This window comes from Rhipicephalus sanguineus, chromosome 8, assembly GCF_013339695.2.
Source record: "Rhipicephalus sanguineus isolate Rsan-2018 chromosome 8, BIME_Rsan_1.4, whole genome shotgun sequence".
Classification (NCBI taxonomy): domain Eukaryota; kingdom Metazoa; phylum Arthropoda; class Arachnida; order Ixodida; family Ixodidae; genus Rhipicephalus; species Rhipicephalus sanguineus.
In genome coordinates this window covers 84078374-84099231 of record NC_051183.1, presented here as the reverse complement: position 1 = coordinate 84099231, position 20858 = coordinate 84078374, and the positions used below count along the sequence as shown (strand labels likewise).

Genomic DNA, 20858 nt, shown 5'->3' with positions numbered 1-20858 from the left:
TTTCAATTGGTTGCAGTACATTCATTTGAAATCGATGCGACAAACGTCGTTGATCTTTGCTGGTAGGAATTTTGAAGTTTGAAATATAAACCAATAACCATCCGTAAGACGGTGGCTAGTGTGAGCTGGTATCGGTTCATGCCTCAGTGTGGCAGCGCACCACCGCAAAACTGAGCTGAAAGCCGAACAACGACACACACAACAGCGATTTTTGTTTGTGCCGTTCTTAGCCTTTCAGTCCGATTATTTTGTTGTGTTGTCCTGTTACACTGAAGTATCACTCCATGACAGGCCGTACTGTAATTAGGTTGTATTTCTTCAGTATATGGTTGCGATAATTGATCCCCTTGCGCACAGAAGAAATACCTGAAAAACCTCGAACGTATCGTTGCCGATGAGACATAACGTGACAAATGCCACAACAGCAGTGCAATGCCTAAAATATATTCGTCAGTACTAACCTTAAGTGTTACCATGTTATTCACGGCATAAGCGTATCGTTTGACTCATCATGTTGGAACGCAGGAACATAACAATTGTTCTTGTAATGAGAAAGTTAATATTAGCTGTTCATCATAGCCTCCATTATTACGATTGCATTACCGCCCATGAAACCTAGCATATATTATCGCTCACTCTACAGGATTCATTTTTTGTTAAGCAGCCTTCTTCTTCTGACTACAGAACACCTGCTCGCTTGTTGGCAGCGGTCAATCAAGTAGTAAGTGTAATAGGATGTTTGAGACGTAAAATGATAAGCGTACGTAACTCGCCTTGTATTTTTTTACATTTTATTCCATACGGAATCCGTTTCAAGGATGGTTGGATATCTTGGAGTGCGTCGCCACTGTCAACACATGTCATCCCATCATCATGCCAGGGAACGTGAACTTCTTTCCATGCAACCACCAATCAGGTTCAATATATCGAAGCACACGACTAAAAACCTGTATATATAGCAAGCACGTTATACTGAAGGGATATGTAAAGGGAAAATAATTTACGCACATGGATATTTTAAGTTTGTAACGTTTAAAGAAGGCATGCTATCGACAACAGCGCTTTCGAAATCTAGAGAATCAATACAGATAAGATGTATTGTATTAGCTCGAACGAAGTACGCTCTCTATGTGCTAAACTGCTCATGATCAACGATCTATACGGGCCACTGTAACAAGATATAAAACCCATATCCGTGTATGCTAGCTGGTTCTTGAAGGAAATATCTCTCTTCACGCTGCCATGGTGAAAATCGTTTAGACCAATTGGCTTTTCGTCTGGCTAACAGCCGCCTACCTCAAAGACTGCGCCTTTCAGTTCAGCGATTCGATAACATTAATTTCCACAGGATGACATAAGAGGAGACGGAAGCACATGGGTGCCATTATTTAGCTTCCACGGGTAGGAATATTGCACACGGCATATGGTATCTCATGCGGCCGCCATACAGTGACGATGAACATCTACAATTTTGCAACGATATCTCTGACCGATTCCACACCAACGATGCCGAAGAACATGCATCCCTTGTACCGTCGAGAGTGTCGTGACTCCCAAGCCAGGCCACTCATAAAGCAGTACGGAACGCAACCAAACACAATTCAAAAGGACACAGCCCGATGTGGCACACATGGCATGGCCCGCAGGCCAAGTTTATTTACCGTGCGCCTCAACAAGGAAGAGCTCGGTAAAAACGACGGAAAGCCTACTGGTAGCGCTTGCAATAGCTTACAAGGAAGCCTATTCTATATTCAAAAGCGCTCTCAAACAGAGTGCCGTCTTTTCAATAGCGGCTATCTGCCTGAGAGTGTCCCACGGCTGTTCCGTGCCACACTGGACCGGGAACGCAGTCTCTGAAGTTCAGGTCACACTACAGCCACAGATGACGACCGAGCGACCAGCACAGCTTGAGCTAATGCTAAAAGAGGAAGTGTACCTCATACAGACACCCTTCTGCCACCCCAGGCGCAACACACACCGCCGGATATCCTACACCAGTGTCGACAGAGACCACGCTGCTCCCCACGACACCTACACCTATGTGTCAGGAAAGCGCACGAGTGTCGCCTCCTGTTGCCAGATACGTGGACGTACTTTTAAAACATGACACCCACCCCACCGCAGACGTAGGTACTTCCCATGAAGGGGACACGGGCGGGGTGTTTCCTCTCTGCCTAATCAGCGATGGATACCAGGCCTCCGACGTGGGGTGGTGTTATCGCATGTCCCCTTCGAGCGACGAAGATGGCCGGTGCGTGTAAAATCTGCTTGAGCTGCGCTCGTGGCCAGCACTCGCGCGCTTTAATTCACGCGTAGAACATACAATGTACTGGGCGATGTTATCGACTTGAACTGTGTACGGAACAAGACGACGACGGCAAAAATACGCGGAAAATAAACCATGGACTCAAAGAATTCAAGGCAGGAAGTGCGCTGACTTCTAAAGCCAGTCTTCGCTTGCAAAATTTGCTCACAAAGTATCATGGAGAAATGTTAAGTCAAGCATTCATATTACTTTCATAGACTAACGCTTACAGCAGAGGACACCGTACTGTAATAATTGTGAACCAACTGAATATTGAAATTTTATTGAAAATATAACCTCCTGGTTTACTGATTTTCGTTATCGATGAAAAGAGATAGTGTTCGCTAGAGACAGATGGTATATGTTGGTTTGAAGAATCTGAGGTTTCAAATATCACTACGCAAATTTACAGTGGCGCTTCACTGAGTCGCACTACTTTGCTCGGTCTACTGTAAATTATGCCAGAACCTTGCATTGATAAATAAGACGCCATTTTCCAGCGCGAGTGACTAACTGAAGATGTTGAAATGATGCACAGTCTCACTAAATTTGCGTAATCACTAGAATGACAGGGAATGCGAGCACGGCAAAAACGCACTATAGTATAAGGTAGTGAAATGTATAGTTGTATTACATGTCTACCCAGCAACGCATATGAACTAGCGAATGTAATCTTATGTGTGGCTTCCTTTCAGGTGATAAGTTAGCATGAAGGCATTTCGTCTGGACATTGTAATCTTGCTCGGCTTATGTCTCCTCTTAAGAATTGAACGAACCTGCGTACTTGCCGTAAAACGCCCACACAGTACGTATTTTTTTGTTTTCGTGCTTACACCTAAATCTGTAGGTACAGCCGTCATATTTATGAAACGGAACACACGGGCACAGGACAGATATCCTTGAAGGCAACGTGTGGTGCAGCGCAGTGGAGGCATGTGAAATGAAAACAAGAGACCGGGGACATTATTTCTAACACTTGTACACCTTGCAAATGGAGTTATAAATTTCGTTTTGCCCCTGATGCTTCCGATGAAGTGATCGGAACAATAATTATCGAATAGCGTCCTTGTTTGTCAATATACTTCCACACACAACTGATATAAAAAACAACGCGTATGAACATAGAAACACATTCCTAATGGCATTAACGGCACCAGAAGGAACGGCATAACTGCGTCCTTTTATTTACGAGCTTAGTTACTGGGCTGCTTCACGTGGGCGGTGGGATGCTATCCGGCACGTGATTTAAACTTTCCTGCCATAAAGACGACTCTAGGCCATGTATCACAAAACTGTGCATCTTTGTGTATTTCTCAACATTGCCAGCTCAAAAGGTTGAATTAGTTGATGTTAATTATTGTACTCCAGACACCACGTATACCACAGAGCTCCATAAAGTCATCCTCGAGTTGGAGCACAAGTGCTGAGCATCATCCGTGAATGTTTCGTTGGCAAGGATCTCACGCATGCACTTGAAGACGCGCCTAATAACGATAGATGTTAGAAGCGGTGCGATCTAAATCTGATGCATGCGGAACAGCAAGGCCAGTTTACCGAAAGAGATGTAGAAGCATTCCATTTCCGTCGTGGGCGCAATTCTTACCATGTTGAACGAAGTTCTATGTGTGCTGGTTTATATTGCATTACAAATACAAAACCTGTATTGATTAAGCATAAAGCAAACGATTAGATTCCATGACCGGGGAGGCAACTAGTTTTGAGAGAGCCTTTTCTTAACCCCTGCTCATTACTAAGAGAAAAAAAGAACGCCAGGCCTGCGGGGAAAGCGCAGCACGGTCACAGCGAAAGCAGCAACAGCGGCATCTTTAGAGCCCGTTATAAACTCTCTTGTGTCAAGTACACTAGCAACGTAGCCGCTACGTCAGAAATCATATTTTTTGTTAAGCTAGGAAGCACCCACTTCGCCATTATTCGTCATTGTGGCGAGCAGCGAGCTACCAAATTTAAGGCATTATGTGCACTTTGTTGATGTGATGGTTGATGACGATGAAGAATTATGGCTGAGCCCTTCGTTATGGGCTGGAAGCTCAAAACGACCCACTAGCTACGCAATTTGCATTGCGTGACGCCCGGTCTCTTTCTCACTCTCCCACCAGGCTATATAACATGTGGTAAAGTGAGAAAGAGGGGGAGGGAAAGAACATTATTGATACCCTGAGGAAATGGATCATGGGGGCCGTATGGGCTTCCTTGGCAACCAATATAAGTGCACTTGCAGGAAACCACTACGCTAAAAATCATCATAATTTTTGTGAAGTAGGGAAGCAGCCACTCTGCCATTTTTCTTCATTCTGCGGAAACCATGGTATCCGCTAAACACTTGTACGGCATTATGTGCACTTTGCTGATACTGTGGTGAATGACAATGAAGAATTATGGCAGAGCCCTTTGTGATGGGTTGGAAGCATTCAACAACCCACTCGTTGCGCAATTCGCATTGTGTGACGCCTCGTTGTTATTTTGCTCTTCTACCACGCTATAATACATATGTCAATGGGGTTCTTTTCCGACATGAAGCCCCTATAGGTTCTTTTTTCAAAGCAGTTTAAAGCACAGGCATGGCTCTGGGGCAGAATACTGGGCCCCGCCGCAGAGTGCCGAGGTTCGAACCTGGTTCCATCGTAGAAATGCTTGGCTATTTCGTCTTTTCCTTATTTCGGCGATAGCGGTTACGGATACCGGCGGCGGCGGCGGCGGACAACTATGGCGCTAAAAACGGCCCTTGTTGTAATCTCATAACAGCTATCGCTGTAAAAAATGCCGGAATATTTTCTAAGTTGCTCAAAGCTTGGCACAGCCAAGCACGGGGCCGTCGCCACTCGTATTTGCCGCCGACCGACACCTCCAGATTCTAGATGCACGGCTTCCTCATCGATAGTACGCAGGTAGGATATGTACAATAGAGTGGAGGTTGCGCCCGATGACTCCGTCGGTGGGCGTGCCTAAGCTACTGCGTATGCGCGGCTTGGCCAGGCTGTGCGGTATCTCGTCGCTAGACGACGCGGTACATGCTTCCTCTATCTTTCAATTTTTTTTCTCTCTCTCTACTTGTTTCTATCTCTTTCGTTGATGTTCTCTCTGTGTCTATTTCATTTTCTTTTTGCATGTATTTCTCTCTATTTTTCTCTTTCTCATTCCTTCTGAGCTACGGTTTACTCTTTCCCCTCCCCCTTTCCTTCCTCCTCACGCTCATTTTCCTTTCCCACCCCCTTGCTACACTGTACTATACAAGGCTATGCTATGATCAGCTAGCGTGCCTGGATAGCCGAGCGGTTTGGACGCTCGCCTTCGGATCGAGGGTACGGTGGTTCGAATGCTGCCTTGTGAACGATATTTTTCGGCAGGGATTTTCTCTTTGTTTATACCTTCAGTTCCGTGTCTGTTTCTTTCTCTATTTCATTTTTTTTCTCTCTCTGTCTGTACTCGTTCTGAGGGTTATTACAGGCCACGCCGTTCCGGTGAACAGTGGGATTTCCCAAATTCTACAGAAAATACCTGTTCATGATGATGATGATAGTTTTCGGGCACGGCCACATATTTTACGCTGCAGTAGAAGAGCTACGCTGTTAAAAGTTAACTGAAAGAAACAGTAGTATAGGCCGAAAGGCTAAGCTTCAATAAGAACAGCATTGCATTAGACGAGAAGACAAAGGACGTGATGTAGTTTGATTTGCCCGGTGTATAAAATGAACAATACGTCATTAGTTAAAGTAAGAAGTATGCTGTCATTCAACACATCCAGACATGAAAAAGTCTCATTTATAGTGAGAACAGTGCCTGTTCGGGCGCTAGCATGATGAAATACGCGACGAAAAGCGAGCAACCACATCGCAATGTGTAGCATATATTGCTTATACAAATTTTAAACTTTAGGAATCAAAGAAATTCTGGCGCACTTTTCATCTAACAATCCCTGATGTAGGAATTTTTCATTTATAAATAATCTTTGTTCTGTAAATATTTGTTTTATTCTATTTTTAGTGTATGTGCGTGCTGCTCCTACACCTGAAGAACGTACGTATCTGCTTCTTTCTATGCCGTACACCCAATGTTTTTTTAATAAAGGCCACATGGTGTAAGAAAGTCGTAATAAGTTCTACTGACAAATACTAATTGCAGTTGTTACATTCATTAATACTCGGCCGGCCCAGTGGTATACACCAAATATATATATAAAGCATTCCTAGATCTACACAAAGACAGCGAACTCAACTTCAATCATAATGTATAGAAGATGAGGATACCACATGAGCGTTTCAACGCCATGTTATTGGTTGTAGTCATTTTCCTTTAAATGCACGACGATTATATTACGTACGCCCACTTTTTCGACTAAGATACAAAATATTTCCGCGTAAGGAAGTTGCTTGAAAGATGGGGATAGCGCATGAATTTTCAAGTGAATTCCTTTTTCATGGACAGTAGGCTATGTGTACGCTAAAAAAATTGGCCTATTCCCAGACGTTCTGTCTTGTGGTGAGCCTAATTATGTGTGGCCTCGTGTGTGGACATAGACTGCGTCATTGACAATCACGATGAGGCCGTAAAGCCACGTTCCTTCTTCGCATTGGCGTGCATTTAAAAAAAAAGCCTGAAGGAAGTGCGGAGCTGCCTTCCTTGCTTGTATTTAGTTCTCTCTTTCTTCCTTTTTCTCTCTTCTCTGTGTTTATTCTATCCCTTTTTTTTTCTCTGTAGAGTTCTATTATTTCTTTCCATCTCTGTATCTCTTTCTATCTCTCTCTCTCTCTCTCTCTCTATAATCTCACTTGCTTCGCCTTTCTATATTTTTCACTTTCGCTCGATTTCTTTCTCTCTCTTTCTATGATTCCCTCTGTTTCTGCCTTTCTTTCTCGTTAAAAATATCTTTCTCCTATTTCTCTCTTTTTCATTCCTTCTCTGCTATGATTTCTTTTCTCCCCGTCTTTACCTCTTCTCCGCCCCCACTTCCCGTTCCCACTCCCTTTCTATATTATACTATAAAAGGCTCTGCTAGACTCTGGTGGCATGCCAGTATAGATGATGATGATGATGATGTCCTCGTCTTGATGGCGCTCACCCACAAAGGGGGATGGGCCAAGAACCGGGCGGCAGGATGCTTGAGGTAATCACCAATTATACTAAACAAATCTTTAAATTTAGGTTAAAAAAAATGTAATTGTTGAAGGAGCAAGCGAACAGACTATCGTTTCGGTAGTTTCTAAGATAAATAATAACAGATTTTGAATCAAGATTAACACGGTAATCTTTTTGTTTCATTGATGTAATCGAACACAGCAGAGCAGACATCCCTGTGGCTATACCCTAACAAAGTGCCGCCAAATGATAAAATTTCTGGAACATTCATTGCTAATCCTAACTTCTTAAATGGAGCTACAAGGTATCTTTTTCTCTGATTAGAGTAGCGGCGACAAAATAAAAAGAAATTATCTATTCTTTCAATTTCATTGCAAAACATGCATAACGAGGACGCCTTGAGGCCAGCTTTATGTAGGTAATAATTCAATTGCGGAATCTTACATCTTAATCTGGTGTATGAAACTTCTAATTGGCGAGATAAACACCATTGTTTATTCCAGCCATATCTTAGATGTGCGAAGTCTTTAAATTTATCCAATGCCGGGTGGTCAAGATGCTTGCCTTTGGATCGTGGGTACGCGGCTTCGAATCCTTCCTCGTGAAGAATTTTTTTTTTTTGCCACGAATTCCTCTTTCTTTCTATCTACCCTACTTGTTGTCTCACTCACCAGGATTATTAGAGGCTACGCTGGAGAAAGCGGCACACGTGTTCTGGTAGCGAAGTGGTAAAGGACGAAGATGATGAAAAGAGCGCGTGCCGGTTATGATGGTTTCTGTTCCCACATCGCGGATATTGCAATGCCCAGCCTAAACACCTCCGCTGTTGAAAATGCAATTATCTGAGTTCCTAATGGATCTGCCCTGTACATAGACAAGTTGCTTGTAGTTAGAAGAATGATACAGTGTATGAGGAGTCGTTTACACATGTCCCTTAAAAAATTACACAGAAGAAAAAAAATTCCTTTCCTCAAAAACAGGATCAAGTGGCACAATAATTCTTATCTACACAACAGTGTTTTCTTTCTTTATAGTCACGTAATGTATAATACCACGTTGCTCTTATTTGAAATACCTTTTTCCGCCTATTCTCGATTATGTTATATTGCACTGTAATACACTCCTCCACAGTGCCACGACAGACGTCGTTTTTACACCGTGGTCGGCGGTCAGAATTATTTTGTAATCAAAAGACATGCACGCATAGACGACGTACATGTCATTACTGAGCGAAATCTCACCTGTCGGAGCTTTCCTGCTGAGAGCATGAGGACCTCTCAAGTCTGACGTGGCTTTAGTTGGTGTCGTTTTCTAACTCACTGTGGACATGTAATATAAATAATAACAACTGCAAAAAAAAAGATACCTCATTGACGCGATAAGGTTGACGTTATGACACGTAGCAGAAAAAAAAATCTGAGTTACAGTAATCAACATAAACCAACGAAATGAACGTTATCAAAGCTATTCTAGACGTTGTGAGCTTACACTGATAAGTAGTTTCACCTTGTTGACCCTATAAACTCTAGACACTTATAGTATTCTCCTAGCGCATTTTTGGCGATTATGGCTTTTTTTCCTAATGAAACAAATATGCCGTCATTTTATCTTCAGCGCCCCGCAAGGTTCCTAAGCTTGCTCCGCCAAACACACTCGCGCCTCGTACGTATTTTCTTTATCTCCGAATGTATCATTCTCCAAATGTCTCCATTTTTCTCGTTCAAATGGGTATGCTTGTGAAGTGTGTGAAATATTGCAGAAAAGTCTTACGTCATACTAGACGTATTGTCCTTCGTTTCATTTATTTTGTTATTGAATGCATCGTTTGTCGCGTTCGCTATTTTGGACTGCGCCTATGCAGCACTCCATGATTGAAAACTCAGTGTTCCTTAAATATTCGCCCAAGACGGCTACATTGACGGGCACTTTATATCGATGTCCAGCGTTCATATTTTACCCAGATTCAGGTTCAGATTGCTGTAATTATCACCATATCAGCACAGTCATGTATTCACTCCTTTTTGCATGCTGTTTCTTCCCTTGAACGTCGGTATGCCGAAAAACGCGAACACCGCCTTCATGTATAATAATATCTGGTGTCTAACGTCCCAAAACCACTATATGAATATGAGAGACGCCGTAGTGGAGGGCTCCGGAAATTTCGACCACCTGGGGTTCTTTAACATGCACCTAAATCTAAGTACACGGGCCTCAAGCATTTTCGCCTCCATCGTAAATGCAGCCGCCGCGGCCGGGATTCGATCCCGCCACCTTCGGGTCAGCAGTCGAGCGCCATAACCACTAGACCACCGTGGCGGGGCGCCGCCTTCATGTACTTTTCAAGTGACCGGCGCCACTCCGCGGAATCTTTCCGTGACGTCTGCTGCACCAGGGGTTATCTTACCTGTCATCACTATTGTCGCGGTTTGACACTTTCACAAAGACGAAGTGAGGGTCAAGCGAATGCCTCTTCTTTTTTTTATTCATGCGACCGCCACAAAGAAATGGACGCGCAGCTCGCGTGCATCGATCTCGAGGCACGCGAATGGTCATTTGACATCATGACGCGGGATGCGACCGCCGCTTTTTGGCTTATTAAGTCAAGCAAATATTACAAATACGAAGTGAACGGGCAGCTCGCGCACCTTGAGCAAAGAGGTGCGCTGTTTCTTTTCCTTCATTTATGTGCTTTTGCGAAGTGCACGTTGGCTTCTCGCCACGTCACCCTTCCCGCGGGAAGTATAGTGCATAAGTCCAACGAAATTACCACCTCCTTATATATAACGTCCTACTATAATCACCTCATTGTGTTACAGCTAGACTGGTCCTACCAACAGGAAAACGTATCCCGCCAAATCCTACATGGCTTCGGAGTAAGTAGCTTGCCTTCATAGAGGCCTGCTAGAATGCTAGATCTCTTTAGTGCATGTACATTCATTCGCAAGAATATTCGTAAAAGATACAAAGCAGGGAACCTCGGTTAAGCCGCCCTGATTAGCATTATTTGGCGTTTACACTTTCTTTTTACTACGCGGGTAGTTTCGTCAGTCATCTGAACGTGACCTTCATCTCCTGTTCAAACGCCTCCAATAATATAGTCTACATCTACTACTCAAAGCCTCTTCACCTAACACTGGCAGTTGCTGTTTTTCTTTTTTTTTGCGAAATACGTCAACTTACCCTTACAAGGAATCGGGGCCACAGTGCCTCCCCATTTTCCAAGATACCTTATTGACCACTGTACAAGCTCTTATCAAGAACGTGTATTGTTGCGCATGGAAGGGGACATACGAAGAAACACGATGACACACACACAGCGCGATATTCCTTCTTTTGTCCCGTCCTATGCGCCACACTACTCGGCCTAATGAACTAACAAGCCCAAGTGGACACCATTTTGACCTTCTATCAAGCTTTTGCAAAGATCGTAGACAATATTAAGTTGTACCTTTTATTCGCGCCATATGTACCTAATGCTGAGCCGCGTCCCATCGTGTGTGTGACTTGGCTTTTTCGTTGTTCTTGTCGCACTGTAACATATTGATCCTTTACCAATTAGCCCAGTTTACTGTACGTTTGTTTATCTGTGAACTGCACCATAGGTCTTATTTTGCGTGGTACTTAACTTTACCGTACATTGTCACGTGGTCGTGACGTCGACGAAGGTAGCAGTCGGCGTGTCCAAGGTGAAACCTTTTATTTGGCCGAACTTGTGGTCGGGAAACGAAAGTCAAACTACAGGAATACACACTGTACACTGATAGCGGTGAACAGAGCGCCGGACGTCGATAAAACTGCTCATCGCTGGGACGCGCCGTCTTTTATATATCATGCATCGAACTTTCTAGCCTTATAACTGGTGGTTGCGCCAGCTCTGGCATAATCTTGGCTATTCGCGTCATGTGCGCAATCTTGACAAAATGATCTGCTACGATCTGGAATGTTCCAGAAATTCTCGTGCGGACCGCGCAAGACAGCGATAACACGTGCAATGCACCAGTTACACAATCATAACAAAAGAAGCGCGCGTGGCAATATAAATGAACCGTTATGTCAGACACGTAGACATGCACCAACTCGCCCACCAATAAGTCATTCTATAATATTATGCCAGAACTTTTGCTTTTGTGCAGAGAGTTCGATAAGCACGCCAAAAATATTTGTTCCTCTTGCAGCTTGATTGAGTTGTGGCAGATGTGCAACTAAGGATAGCTAACTCACTTGAGCGTAGAGGCTTCAAGAAGCACGTAAAGGCCGTAAACTTGCTTTTCATTTAAGCTTTAGGTTAAACACGCGCGGATGTAAGTGTGCAATAAATGGTGTGCAAAACAAGCTTGTATATAGGTGGCATTGTTCCCTCGCTTGTTTATTCTCTGCGCCTTCATAGTTTTTAGAGTATTGTGTACAGTGGGTAACAATATTAGGTGGGCGATCCTCAGCCTTACTCTATTTTTCAGCCTGAGTAAGGACCTTAACTCTATCATGTCTTCACACGACTAGTTCACAGGCGAGCTACCAAAAAAGGGGGCCGTTTTGCTCTTGTGGATTTGAGGAGTTTTGATGAGCTGGAGCTGAAATGTAACCTGCCGAGCAAGGGTCTAAAAAGTGATTGACGCTGAGCAGTTCTGCAGCTGACTTGCGAAGCTTGTGTCTCTTCTCATGCCTTAGGGGCAAGTGTTCATCGTAGTAAAAGAAAGCTACTTCAAACTGTCAGGCTTAGTTTTCTTAAAGAAATGATTTAGCATAAGTATCCTGCTTGTAGGTTTTAGCCAAACAGAAACAGTCCTAAGATAGCTGACCTTGGTTTCTTGACATTGAAAATGATGTTTTATAGGTCCTGTCTTATGATTACGTGGACAGTGGGTTACCTATGTGAAGACGGCTTAATTTTAACTATTTCGCCATTACACTTACTTTCCAACAAAGTGCTTTCCGAGTGCATATCGCCTTGCGTAATTGCAAAATAACATCCTTTAGCTGCTCCTACCGGTTCACGTTTGCTCACCACGCAAGCCAACAATCGTAAGATCAAACCAGAACTAATTATTTGGTCACAGCAATCCCTGTTGATGGCCATGCAGTTCGACGTACACAATAATTGTTGGCGTGAGGCATCGGACTTACAGATTATGGTTATGAGGCACGCAGTAGTGGAGGCCTCCGGAAATTTTAATCACTTGTTGTTTTTTAACGCGCACCTAAATACAAGGCCACGGGCCTCAAGCATTTTTCACCTGCATCAAAGATGCGGCTGCCGCGGCGGGGATTCGAACCCGCGACCTTCGGGTCAGCGGTTCAGCAGCATAACCACTAGACCACCGTGGCGGGTTCGTTCGAAACACAAGGCGGGCGCTATTCGACAGCAACCAACTTAGACGTGCAGCGTGGCGCGGTTTAAATTTCTGTTGACATCTTGCTAGGCTTCAAACAGTATACTGTGAATGTATTTACAGAGAGAGTATCTTGGCTTGTCACTCACTCCTACTATTTCATTTTTCTACAGGAGTATAGTCCTTGCCACAGCGCCACATCACCCGGCTGAGGAACCGACAGTATGTTGGAGCGCTGCTGAGCGCGAAGAAAATAGGACACAGCTGATTGAGAAATTGGAATTGTGACAATACTTAGCCTCCAGTTAATGAGCTCCAAAACGTACCACAAACGTAAGCCTAATACAGTGCAACAATGCGCACGGCTTCAAGGAAGACCAGAGGCCCGTATTCGGCTACGACCTGGAAAAATAGGTTGCTCCTGAAAAGGCGACTAAAATTGTGTGGTTAGGTTGAAGAGGCCCCCGAATGCTGGCGCCATAAACAAATTATTCAAGTTACGTTCGCTAAGTTTTCGATTTATAACAAGAACCTGCACGTGCACAGTGCAAGACGTCTTTGCATCAACACAGTGAAAACTGCTCGTCTGTTCCTCACTGATGCCGTAGTAAAATATATTCAGAAAATTGTTTCTGCAACTTTTGGCTTTTTTTCTGTATTCTTGCACAGTTTACGTTGACATCACACATACCTGCTCAATATTAAGGCGAAAAACCTTTGATGTCTCACAGTCCGGACGTCCGACCATCCGTCCGTCCGTGCCCTAGAACAGTGCCAGCTATGGCCTCTCCCCCTCACACTCCCTTAGCAACCCCGCGATGGCACAGCGGCATAGCAACAGCTGCACCGCCACATCTGTGGCCTCTCCCCCATACACTCTCTCAGCAAGCACGTGATGGCACAACGGCGCACACGGCCACGCTCCTTGGTCAGATGTCTCGTTACAGCAGTCGGTATAGTCGGATGGCTCCCAAGCTGCCCGGGGATGATTCCAAGACAAGCGGTTCGGAGTAGCGCCCCAAGAACCTGGATTCCCCCGTTATCAAACGCCAGAAGAATGAGTGAATGCGCATGCGGCGGCCTAACATGTCATCGGGCACCAAGGCCCCAGTGGAATGGGCACAGGCTTTCGGCGAACAGACTTTCAAATTTACAAAGGGTCCTTCAATTTTCATTTCACCCACCGTGGTTGCTTAGGAGGTTTGTGTATGGCGCCGCTAAACTTGAGGTAGTTGGCTTGGTTCACGGCAGCGGTGGCCTAATTCCTGTGTGAGCGTAACAGCAGTCTCCGAGCACGTTCATTAGCCTAAGACCTGACTTGGGGAATTGTTGGTTAAACATCATCAACCTTTCGTGCAAAACTTGAACACAATGGACACTTGCACTTGCATTTCATCTCTACATTATCACCATCGTATTCATCATTGGTTTCCCCATTCATCCTATTTGTCGCAGTGTAACCATTATCGTGTCCGTTTCGCTTGTCCGTTCCCAAATTCGAGGCTAAGTAAACGTCTTTCCAACCGTACCGCCATACGTAGTTGAGATGCTGGGGAACCACAATACATAGAATACAATTGCTTAGTGCTGTGAAAAACCAAAGTACATATGCATAGCCTACAGGTATCGTATAACACTAAAAGAGGTCCAACACGAATATAGGCTGACCGCTATATATTGTGCACCACGAGAATTAAAAAAAAAAACATTCGTATATAGGTCGACACTTATACCATGAGAACCGGAAAGATTGGAACATTAGACACCTTTGCTTACAATTGGCGCGGCGAATGTGCAATGCAGACGCACAAAACCCATTACGTGTCATTTTTCTGCGAGGAAAAGCCTGGTCTTGGAGATCTGTATTACCTCAACTGTTGGTGAGGGATAACAGAATTACATAGACGGATCATGATTCTGTGGATGACGCCCCGTTATTTCCACGGCTTCGTCAGTCGACAGGATATCTTGACTGAGTGTGCCGGCGTGTGCCGCTACTTTGGCTGAGTGGGAACTGTTGGCTGCAGTGTTCGCGGTGCTCTCCGAAAGTTTTCATTAGAGGTCTGGATACTATTCTTCCTTTTTTATTTTCGTGGTGTACCAATTTGCTGAAAATGCACATATTTGAAGTACCAGCACAGGTGGCTCTTTCTTGCACACTTATTACTTTCCGCCTTCTCACTGTATGCTTCTTCGGAAGCCTTGCGGTGCAACGCAAGACTAAATAAATACGTAATCAAATAAGAAATAGATTGTTGATCACTCTGTCATAGGAGTGGGTATAACACGAAAGTGAAACGTGTCGTCACAAAAGTAGTTGATTCCTTTAGTGCATTGGTATATCAGAACTTGTATAATATCTATTGTTGTTTGACAGATGTAGCACCGCCTGATGTGGACACACTCGCGTTGACGCCTAGTGGCACATCTCCGTACCGACGACTAACGCCCATGATGATGATTGAGCCCGTGCAGTAGCTGAAGCTCTAACATATACGAGGACACCGCATGTGGTGAATCCCGCGCAAATATGGAATCAAACACTGATGCTCGGTATGCACTCCTCCAAAGTGTCGCAGTTATTTCTCACGGGGCGAGAGGGCAATGCGGTGCGACAGAAAGTTGAGCATCGGATAGCTATTTTTCGATATTGATGGATCCTATGAACGAGGCTTAGGCTAACGCCACCACCTCGCGGTGTGTTAAACGAAATTAAACTTCTATTGGAAACGTGCCGAATGGGACGGTCGCAGGAACGGCACGTTTTTTTTCGAGTCTGATGGCGCACATGTCACCACCTCGTTATAAAAGGGACGCTCATGGCATCCATCCATCCATCCATCCATGCAAGGGCACTGGGAGAGGAAAGTGTGAAACATAAAAGGCGCGTTAATGTCGCCTCCGTTTTGCGTTTGGCGATAGCTCAGTGGGCTAAACGCCCGCCAGCCATCGTCACGGACCGATATGTCATGGCTTTGACTGCTCAATAAAACTTGTAACTGGGCGAGTTGGTTCATACTTGAAGGTAAAACCTGGTAAGCGCAAATAAACAAGACAGGGACACAGGAAGACTGAACACGGACAGGCGCTACTTTCAACTAACTTTTATTTATCTTCAACCTTCAATATATACTCATGATACAGGGATGATCCTGAGCACGTGGTCACATGGTCACAAATCTAACCGGTTACAGAAAAGCACTCAAAAAAGCACGTTCACTAGCAAACAATGATACGGACGTGTCGCTAACACATGCCTTCCCTCTTGCAGATATATGGAACGCCTCCATCAGTTCACGGGTGGTAGTATCTTTACTCCTGCCTAATATCTTAATGTTCGCGAAAACCGGTGCACACATGCAAGCCTGGCAATGCGCAGGTAAATGCGCGTTCCCATTATTCCTAATTGAGAGCTCATGTTCCCTTGTACGGTCGTTCACGCAGCGCCCAGTTTGGCCCACGTAAGATTTCCCACAAGACAGCGGTATTTCGTACACGACGCCAGTCGCACATCTAGTATACGCCGAAGCGTGCTTCTTTCCGCAACCGCCAGGTTTTATCTCGCCAGAGGAGATTCTGGGGCAAAGCCCAGCCAGCTTACGCGGGGCGGAAAAAACCAATGGCACATCATGCCTGCTTGCTATCTTCTTCAGGTTGTGGGATACGCGATGCATGTATGGCATCACCTCGGGGCGCCTCCTACGTTGCGGGCCAGGGTTCACTTCATTGGAACGGGCTGCCTTAACAACACGCAGAAGTACCTCTGCGATCGCCGTCACGACCGTGCAAGGGTAACCAGCAGCTAATAAGCGCCGAACCTGATCGTTAAAGCTAGCTTGCATTGCATGTGGGCAAGATTTTGTGAGAGCAGAACGCAGGCACAGTTTGGCAATACCCCTCTTTACAAGCTTCGACTGCGCAGTATCGTAAGGCAACAGTGCCTTCTGCGCCCGGGGACTATAGCTCCAACACAAATGGTCAGCTGAAACGAGACGAAGATCTAAAAACTGCAGCGCGTTGTCAGTGGGTAATTCATAAGTGAAGGTCAAGCCTTTCGCGCACTGTCTAAAAGTGTTAAGAACAGCATCAACAGACTTGTCTAAGGATAAGACCTGCGGCTTCTTCAGAAGAATTAAAAAATCATCTACATACCTAAAAACTTTAAGAACACAAGTATCGTCAAGGTTACTGTTTAAACAACGATCAACGTCCGCTAAGAAAATATTGGCACAAGCAAGTAATTTGCATTGGGTCTTGTGTGGCGCCTGTCTTGTGCAATATTTTCTTAGCGGACGTTGATCGTTGTTTAAACAGTAACCTTGACGATACTTGTGTTCTTAAAGTTTTTAGGTATGTAGATGATTTTTTAATTCTTCTGAAGAAGCCGCAGGTCTTATCCTTAGACAAGTCTGTTGATGCTGTTCTTAACACTTTTAGACAGTGCGCGAAAGGCTTGACCTTCACTTATGAATTACCCACTGACAACGCGCTGCAGTTTTTAGATCTTCGTCTCGTTTCAGCTGACCATTTGTGTTGGAGCTATAGTCCCCGGGCGCAGAAGGCACTGTTGCCTTACGATACTGCGCAGTCGAAGCTTGTAAAGAGGGGTATTGCCAAACTGTGCCTGCGTTCTGCTCTCACAAAATCTTGCCCACATGCAATGCAAGCTAGCTTTAACGATCAGGTTCGGCGCTTATTAGCTGCTGGTTACCCTTGCACGGTCGTGACGGCGATCGCAGAGGTACTTCTGCGTGTTGTTAAGGCAGCCCGTTCCAATGAAGTGAACCCTGGCCCGCAACGTAGGAGGCGCCCCGAGGTGATGCCATATATGCATCGCGTATCCCACAACCTGAAGAAGATAGCGAGCAGGCATGATGTGCCATTGGTTTTTTCCGCCCCGCGTAAGCTGGCTGGGCTTTGCCCCAGAATCTCCTCTGGCGAGATAAAACCTGGCGGTTGCGGAAAGAAGCAGGCTTCGGCGTATACTAGATGTGCGACTGGCGTCGTGTACGAAATACCGCTGTCTTGTGGGAAATCTTACGTGGGCCAAACTGGGCGCTGCGTGAACGACCGTACAAGGGAACATGAGCTCTCAATTAGGAATAATGGGAACGCGCATTTACCTGCGCATTGCCAGGCTTGCATGTGTGCACCGGTTTTCGCGAACATTAAGATATTAGGCAGGAGTAAAGATACTACCGCCCGTGAACTGATGGAGGCGTTCCATATATCTGCAAGAGGGAAGGCATGTGTTAGCGACACGTCCGTATCATTGTTTGCTAGTGAACGTGCTTTTTTGAGTGCTTTTCTGTAACCGGTTAGATTTGTGACCATGTGACCACGTGCTCAGGATCATCCCTGTATCATGAGTATATATTGAAGGTTGAAGATAAATAAAAGTTAGTTGAAAGTAGCGCCTGTCCGTGTTCAGTCTTCCTGTGTCCCTGTCTTGTTTATTTGCGCTTACCAGTTTTTACCTTCAGGTTTGACTGCTGTCGGCGGAACTTTTTCTTATAGCTTTTTCTTTGCCATTTGACGGAGTTCATTTTGATGACGTATTTCCGTGACAGAAATACGTCATAAAAATCTTGGTGTACAGTGGCATAAAACACGTGTTAAAAATTCTGGAGGCGACCTTGCTCCTTGGCTTAGGTGTCTGGTAGTGACACTCGCTGGTGGGCATTCGTGTGCCCGGGTGTATTCCTTGGGCTAACTTTGTGTCTCGCGCGCTGCCGAAGAGGTTCTCAGAGGCCACGTACGAAGTAACGGGCGGTTGGGATCCGCTCTGGCAGGTGCCGTAGACATCCCAGCTGCTCACAATCTTTGAATGAACTCATTCAATTAAATTTAACACGAAACTGTTTTATGCCGGGGTCAACCAAGACTTCAGTGACGTATTTCCGTCATGGAAATGACGTAGAAAAAGTTTACACGATCAGATGTCAAAGAAGAAAAGTTCCGTCAACGGGCATCGAATCCACGACCGCTCGGTCCGCAACAACGGATGCCGGGCACGCTATCCACTGCGCCACGGCCACATACTCTAGAGGCTTTACAAACACGCCTTTTATATCTACCACTCTCCCGGTCGGCGGTGTGGTGTTGCCCTCTGGGAGCGGTATTGTAAAGTAATTCGTCATTACTGTGGCCTCCACGATTAGCACCTGCAACGCGTTACACGTCCGTCCCATCCGGCGCGTTTTCAATAGAAGTTCAATTTTGTCAATGCCTTAACATACCGCTAGGTGGCGATCTTAGACCAAGCGTCGTAAAAGCGTCGGCCTCGCTCATAGCTCTGCGACGCGCGCCTGCCTCACCTGGCTGTAACACCGCGTTCACCGCTAACGCGCTCGCCCCGAGCAAAATCGCGGCTGAGCTACCGGGGTGGCAGGACGCGCTTTGCGTTTCCCTCTAGTCCGGCCGCGGTGTTCAGTAACATTTTAACATGCCGCGGGTAGGCGACCTAGTTCAGCGTCCAATATGCGACGCTCTTCTGGCTATCACACCTCGTTCTCTGATTACGCTTTCACCGTTAACTACTACAGCTACCACAAGGATTTGTTTAATCATTTAACATGGACGTTAGTCGTCGGGATAGAGATGCACCACCAATCATCGAAGTGGGTGCATCCACGTTAAACGGTGCTATATTAATAATAATATCTGGGGTTTAAAGTCCCAAATCCACGATGATTATGAGGGACGCCGTAGTGGAGGGCTCCGGAAATTTCGACTACCTGGAGTTCATTAACGTGCACCTTAAGCTAGGTACACGGTAAATGGTGCTATAGCTGCCAGACATCAATATACATTGTGCAAATTCTCTTATATCAATTCAGTTACTTCTGTAAACATTCAGTCACTTCTGTAAGGGCACGCTTTACTTCCGTGTTATTCCGATTCCTATAAAGGAGGGATCAACCATCGTTTTAGTGGTACTGACAGCTCTTTGGTTCTTATCTTATTTAGAGTTGTGATCTGATATCTTATGAATTCATCATAACTCCTAACTTGAACCAAAACCGTCGATTTCGCATTAGTTTGACGAAGACGGTGTCAAAGGCAAGGTAGAAAGAAGCGTTTGGTGGAGATTTGCTTCGCCAGGTGCGGCAACGAAATCAGCCGCCCATAATCTTTGAATGACCTTAATCAATTATGTTTCTGCATAATTGTACAGTAAACTGCCCATTATTTTCAGTCATGTTATGCTCCAATATCACATGTATCCCATAAAACTCTTAAGTTGAACGAGAACCATCGATTTCCACTTTTTAGAAGGCATTTTATGAATATTCAGAAAAACGAAAGAAAGCGCTCGACCGGACATTCTTGGAAGAGAAGCAAGAGTGTCACTTTTTTGCTCATGCCACTAATAAATGAAGTGTCAAACTTCATTTATTAGTGGCATGCAGACAACGCAGGCGTTAGATGATGTAACCTGAGCCCGCGCTTTCTGACACGGCAGAAAGGCATGGAACTTCATAGGTGCCGTGCTTGATCTTTATGACTCATGTGCATATATGTTTATGACTCAGACGTACCTAGTTATAGCAGATTCTATTCTATGAAAATCCATATATCAGAATGTGCTATCATTGTTGGGCGTCGTAATGATACAGCTCGAGCAGATAGACTTTTCGAAGTATATTTTCGGTACATGCGCTGGCAGCAGTATGGCAAATTTTTCAAGTAATGTCACTATTTTATTCATTTGATTTAAACTACGTGTAATGACAAAAGGAAAATGTTTCAGGAACAAAGTGATAGTTTTTACAGAGCATATCGGCTGGTCAACATGGATATTTACTGCAAATATGTCCAAAAACTGCACTCTTCCAATTTTCTTGGAATTGCGAATAGCCCTTGCTTTGTTCGTGGGCATCATCAATAGGTTACACAGCTAGGATTGGTGCATAAAAGTATAGGGAGCTGCTATGAACTTTAAAATATCGGTATTATTAGATGTTGCAGGAAGAATAAAGACGAATTGCATTCGAAAAGTGAGGACACTATTTCTGTGAATAATGTTTCCAATAGTAAAATATTTTGGCGGTTTTTGGGTTGCCCAAACTGTCTTCATTTTTGTTCGTGATTATGTTAACTTTTAAGCACTGCGTTAACTGTGATTA

At 44.8% G+C, this 20858-nt stretch overlaps 1 long non-coding RNA gene across 1 annotated transcript; it reads left to right on the top strand.

The window, feature by feature from the left end:
* The first annotated feature begins 8963 nt into the window (after positions 1-8963).
* On the top strand, positions 8964-13316 carry LOC119402865 (uncharacterized). Its single transcript, XR_005185977.2, has 3 exons — positions 8964-9061; positions 10216-10272; positions 12903-13316. It is a non-coding gene; the product is annotated as an uncharacterized LOC119402865 (long non-coding RNA).
* Positions 13317-20858: the final 7542 nt, after the last annotated feature.